General features: G+C 58.1%; 1 pseudogene; it reads left to right on the forward strand.

Moving 5' to 3' along the window:
* Window positions 1-1,342: 1,342 nt before the first annotated feature.
* Window positions 1,343-5,562, forward strand: part of LOC105516542 — a 6,083-nt pseudogene continuing 1,863 nt past the window's right edge.

The raw sequence follows: 5,562 nt of genomic DNA on the forward strand, positions 1-5,562 counted from the left end.
TCACATTATTAGATTCAAATGTCTAATTTTCAACAAAAAATCACAAGGCATACAAAGAAACAGGAAAGTATGGCACATTCAAAGGAAAAAAAATAAATCAATCAACAGAAACAGTCCCTGATCTAGTATATATGACAGCAGATCTACTAGACAAAGACTTTAAAACAACTCTCTTAAAAATGCTCAAGAACTAAAGGAAGATGTGAAGAAAATCAAGAAAGTGATGCATGAACAAAATGGAAATATCAAGAAAGAGATAGAAAGCCTAAGAAAGAAACCAAAAATAAACTGTAGAGCCAAAAAGTACAAAAACTGAAATTAAAAAATCAGAAGAGGGGTTTAAAGGCAGACTTGAGCATGGCAAAAGAAAGAATCAGCAACCTCGAAAATAGGACAATGGAAATTATCAAGTCTGGGGAACAGGTAGATAAAAGATTGAAGAAAAGATGAACAGAGCCTAAGGGACTTGTGGATACCACCAAGCCCATCAACATATGCATTGGGGAAGTCCCGAAAGGAAAAGAGAGCGAGAAAGGGGCAAAGGAAATATCTGAAAAAATAATGACTGAAAACTTAACAAATTTTATGAAAGACATGACTATAAACCTCCAAGAATCTCAATGAATGCCAAGTAAGATGAACTGAAAGATGCCCCAAAACCAAGGCAGCTTATAATGAAACTTTCAATAGACAAAGACAAAGAGAAAAATCTTGAAAGCAGCAAGAGAAAAATGACTCATCACATACAAGTGATCCTCAATGAAACTGTTAGCAATTTTATCTTCAGGAACATTAGATGCCAGAAGGCTGTGGGCTGATATATTCAGCATGCTAAAAATATGTTGACTAAGAATGCTATATCTGGCAAAATTGTTCCTCAAATGTGAGGGAGAAATTAAGATATTCGCAGATAAACAAAAGCTAATGGAGTTTGTTACCACTACACCTGTCCTGCAAGAACTGCTCAAGAGAGTACTGCAAAGTGAAATGAAAGGATAATAGATAGGAACTCAAAGCTGCATGAAGAAATAAAGATTCCCCCCTCCTTTCCTCCCCTGTTCCCTCTTCTCTTTTCCTTCCCTTTCTATCCCTTCTCCTCCCTTCTCCTTCATCCTTCCTCTTCCCTCAGATCCCCCCTGCCTCTGCTTCCCTCCTCTCCTGTCCTTTCCCATCCCCTCCCCTCTCAACCCCCTCCCATGGCTGTGGTCACATGGGGCGCCCCGGGATTTAAGCTTAATCTGCCTGGTACTCAGCACAGCAGCCTGACTGTGGGGTGTGCTGACTGAGCTAGTCTTGGGGTCCTGCAGAAGGGGGCTGAAGGGATGCCCACAGACACCCCACCATGAGTTTGGGGCCGTAGAGGGCACAGGAGGCCCAGCTGACACTGGAGACGGTTATCCAGACACTGGAGAGAAGCGTCCTGGGCCAGGAGAAGGGCTTGGGCGCATGGGACCTGGCCCAGGACCCTCAGACCATCATCCTACCTGCCCGCATTAGGGAGATTGTCACCTGCAACCTCTCCCGGCCTGAGAGCCCAGTCCAACTGTGGGCCACAGAGATGGCACTGCTGCTCTCACTGCAGGAGAAGAACCAGCTGCAGCAGCAGGAGCTATCGCGCGTGGAGGACTTGCTGGCCCAGAGCCACGCCAAGCGTGATGAGCTCACCATTAAGTACAATGCGCTGGAGCAGCCTGTGCGTCTGGAGTCTGGAGAGCTGGAGATGCAGGAGCCCAGGGGGCTGCTACAGCAGAGTGTGGAGCTGTGGAGGCAGCTGCAGGAGGAGCAGACCTCCTACTGGCCGCAAGCTGCTGGCCTACCCAGAGGGCCAACAGCGGCAGGCCCAGCTTGTGCAGCAGCTGCAGGCCAAGATTCTCCAGTACAAGAAGAGGTGCTCAGAGCTGGAGCAGCAGCTGCTGGAGAGATCCGGAGAGCTTGAGCAGCAGCGACTGAGGGACACAGAGCAGAGCCAAGACTTGGAGAGCGCCCTCATCCGGCTGGAGGAGGAGCAGCAGAGGAGTGCCAGCCTGGTCCAGGTGAATGGCATGCTCTGAGAGCAGCTGGACCAGGCAGGCTCAGCCAGCCAGGCTCTGAGTGAGGACATACGAAATGTGACCAGCGACTGGACACACAGATGCAAGGAGCTGGAGCAGCAGGAGGCGGCATGGAGGCTCCAGGAGGAGTCCTTCAACGCCTACTTCAGCAATGAGCACAGTCGTCTGCTAATCCTCTGGAGGCAGGTGGGGGTCGGGTGGCTGGTCAGCAAGGTGAAGATGTCCACCATGAGGGACCTGCCGTAGGTGGGAGGGGAGCTGGCCTGGAAATCATGCACTGTCCAGGAGGGGGGCCTGGTACAGAGTACGGGCCTGCGGCTGGCAGAGAGCGGGGCTGAAGCGGCCCTGGAGAAGCAAGTCCTGCTGCAGGTCCAGCTGGAGGAGCAGCTGCAGGACAAGGTGCTCCGCAAGAAGGACCTGGCCCAGCAGCAGATGCAAAGCGACCTGGACAAGGCCAACCTCAGTGCCAGAGCGATAAAGCTGGCCCTGGCAGTGGAGCGTCTTCAGAAGCAGAATCTGGAGTAGGATTAGGTCAACAAGGCTCTCGGCAAGCCTGAGGCCCTGGAATCCCTGCAGCTACAGGCGCAGTAGGCCCTGGAGACAGAGGATGGAGAGGGGCTGCAGCACACCCTGAGGGACCTCACATTGGCCGTCTTGTTGGACACCGAGATGGTGTCCAGCTGAGCGGCTCCAAGCACACCATGGACGCATCCGAAGGCAGCCTGCGGGGCTCTCGGGCCAGAGGATCCTGTCCCCACCATAGCGCTCCTCGCCGGGCAGCAGCCCTTCGCCCCACCGAGGCAGGTCTGTGGCTAGCTCCGACTCCTCCAGGCTCACCCTGATCCACTCTGCCCTGCACAAGCACCAGCTGGAGGTCCAGGACACGCGTGGGCACTATGAGGCAAACTAGGACCTTCTGGGCACCCTGTGGAAGCAGCTTAGTGACAGTGAGGTTGAGCGGCGGGCCCTAGAGGAACAGCTCCAGCACCAGCGGGACAAGACCGTTGGCGCCATGCAGGCCCATGAGGATGCCCGGCGCGAAGTACAGCGGCTGCTGAACGCCAATGAGCTCCTGAGCAGGGAGAAGAGCAACCTGGCCCACAGTCTGCAGGTGGCCCAGCAACAGGCCAAGGAGCTTCTGAAGGAGCGGGAGAAGCTGCAGGCTGCCCAGGAGGAGCTGCAGCGCCAGCGGGACCGACTGAGGAAGAGCAGGAGGATGCGGTGCAGGATGGTGCATGGGTGTGTCAGGAGCTTGAGTGCAGCCATAAACAGCTAGAGCAGCTGGAAGGCAAGCGCTCAGGCCTGGTGAAGGAGCTGGTGGAGGTGAGGGAGGCACTGAGCTGCCCCACACTGCAGCGGGACATGCTGCAGGCCGAGAAGGCTCAGGGGGCCGAGGCGCTGACCAAGGTTGAGGCTGGCCAGGTGGAACCCGAGCTGTCCATGACCAAGCCGAGGGCAGAGGAGGCATCCCGGCAGGACTCCCTGTCCAAGCTGAGCGCCCTCAACGACAGCCTGTCTCAGGACAGGCTGGATCTGAACCGCCTTGTCGCCCAGCTGGAGGAAGAAAAGGCAGCCCTGCAGGGCCGGCTGAGGCAAGCGGAGCAGGAAGCCTCTGTGGCGCGGGAACAGCAGGAGCGGCTGGAGGAGCTGCGGCTGGAGCAGGAGGTGGCGCTGCAGGGCCCTGGAGGGCCTGGAGGGCTGGAGTGGCAGAGGACGTCCAGGAGGCGCTGGAGCAGCAGCTCCCCACGCTGCTTCATGAGCTCAGCTGGCTGCAGGAGCAGCTAGACCAGCTCTCCCAGCAGCTGAGCTGGCAGGAGCAGGAGCTGGAGCAGGCCCGGTGGGAGCCACAGTGGCAGGTGGAGGCTCCGGAGCGAGTGGCCCAGGAGAAGGAGGCTCTAGCCAAGGGGCACACTGGCCTGGCTATGCAGCTGGCTGCAGCGGAGCATGAAGGCAGCACCCTGTCAGAGGAGGCCACACGCCTGCGCTTGGAGAAGGAAACCCTGGAGGGCAGCCTGTTTGAGGTGCAACAGCACCTGGCTCAGCTTGAGGCCCATCGGGATCAGGCTGGAAGTCGATGGGCAGGTCCTGCTGTTGGCAAAGGAGACCCTGACTGGGGAGCTGGCGGGGCTGTGGCAGCGAATAATAGCTACACAGCAGAAAGCCAGCCTAGACAAGGAGCTGATGGCCCAGAAGCTGGTGCAGGCTGAGCGGGATGTCCAGGCCTCTCTGTGGGAGCAGTGGGCAGCCCACAAGGAGGACTTGCAGGGAGTCCAGCCCGAAAAGGAGGCAGCATGGCGGGAGCTGGAAGCCGAGAGGGCCCAGCTGCAGAGTCAGCAGCAGCTTGAGCAGGAGGAGCTGCTGGCCCAGCTGGAGATGGAGAAGGAAGGGCTAAGCAAGGAGATCGCTGCCCTGCAGCAGGAGCGTGAGGAGGGCCTCCTCTCGGCCCAGGGCAAGAAGCAGCAGGCCTTGTCTCTGAAGGGGTCTGAAAAGACTCCGTCAGAGAAGTTGTCAGAGAAGTTGATGGGTACAAGGCACAGCCTGGCCACCATCTCCCTGGAGATGCAGCCATGGAAACTAGATGCCCAGAGCCGGCAGGAGCAGGACTGGAGCACCGTGAATGCTCTGATGTCGGAGCTGCGGGATCTACAGGCCCAGCTGCAGGAGGCTGCTGCGGCCCACGCCCAGGAAGTGAGGAGGCTGCAAGAGCAGGCCCCAGATCTGGGCAAGCAGCGGGACTCCTGTCTTCGAGAGGCAGAAGAGCTTCGGACCCAGCTGCGCTGCTGGAGGATGCCCGTGACCGGTTTCAGCGGGAGCTGCTGGAGGCCCAGCGCAAGCTGCGTGAGGGCCAGGAGGGCCTTAAGGTGCAGCGCCAGGAGGCGGGCAAGCTGTGGCGCAGTCTGGGCAAGGGCGCCAAGGAGCGTGAGGCACTGCGGGTTGCTGTGAAGAAGATAGAGAGCAAGTGCATCAACCTGAAGTTTACCGATGAGGACAAGGAGCAGAAGCTGGCACTCCTAGAGGAGGCACAGGCAGCCGTGGGCAAGGAGGACGGTGAGCTTCAGACTGGGCTGCAGGAGGTGGAGTGCTCACGGCTGGAGGCTTGGAGGGAGCTACAGGAACTCTGGAGTCACATGAAGATGCTAGACAGTGAGAATACCAGGGTGGACCGCGAGCTGGCAGAGCTGCAGGGCCGCCTGGCGCTGGGCTAGCGGGCAGAGAAGGAGAGCCAGCGGGAGACCCTGGGCCTCCGGCAGAGGGGCGAGGCCAGCCTGGAGGCGACGCGGCAGGAGCTCCAGGTAGCCCAGCGGAAGCTGCAGGAAAAAGAAGGCGAGCTCTGGACCTGCGAGCGAGGCCTGCTGGACTCCCTGGAGGAGGTGCGCGGCACCGAAAACCAGCAGCTGGACCACGCCCGTGGCTTGGAGCTCAAGCTGGAGGCGGCGCAGGCCGAGACTGCGGAGCTGGGCCTGCGGCTGAGTTCGGCCGAGGGCCGGGCACAAGACCTGGAGGCCGAGCT

This window comes from Colobus angolensis, unplaced genomic scaffold, assembly GCF_000951035.1.
Source record: "Colobus angolensis palliatus isolate OR3802 unplaced genomic scaffold, Cang.pa_1.0 Scaffold283, whole genome shotgun sequence".
NCBI lineage: Eukaryota > Metazoa > Chordata > Mammalia > Primates > Cercopithecidae > Colobus > Colobus angolensis.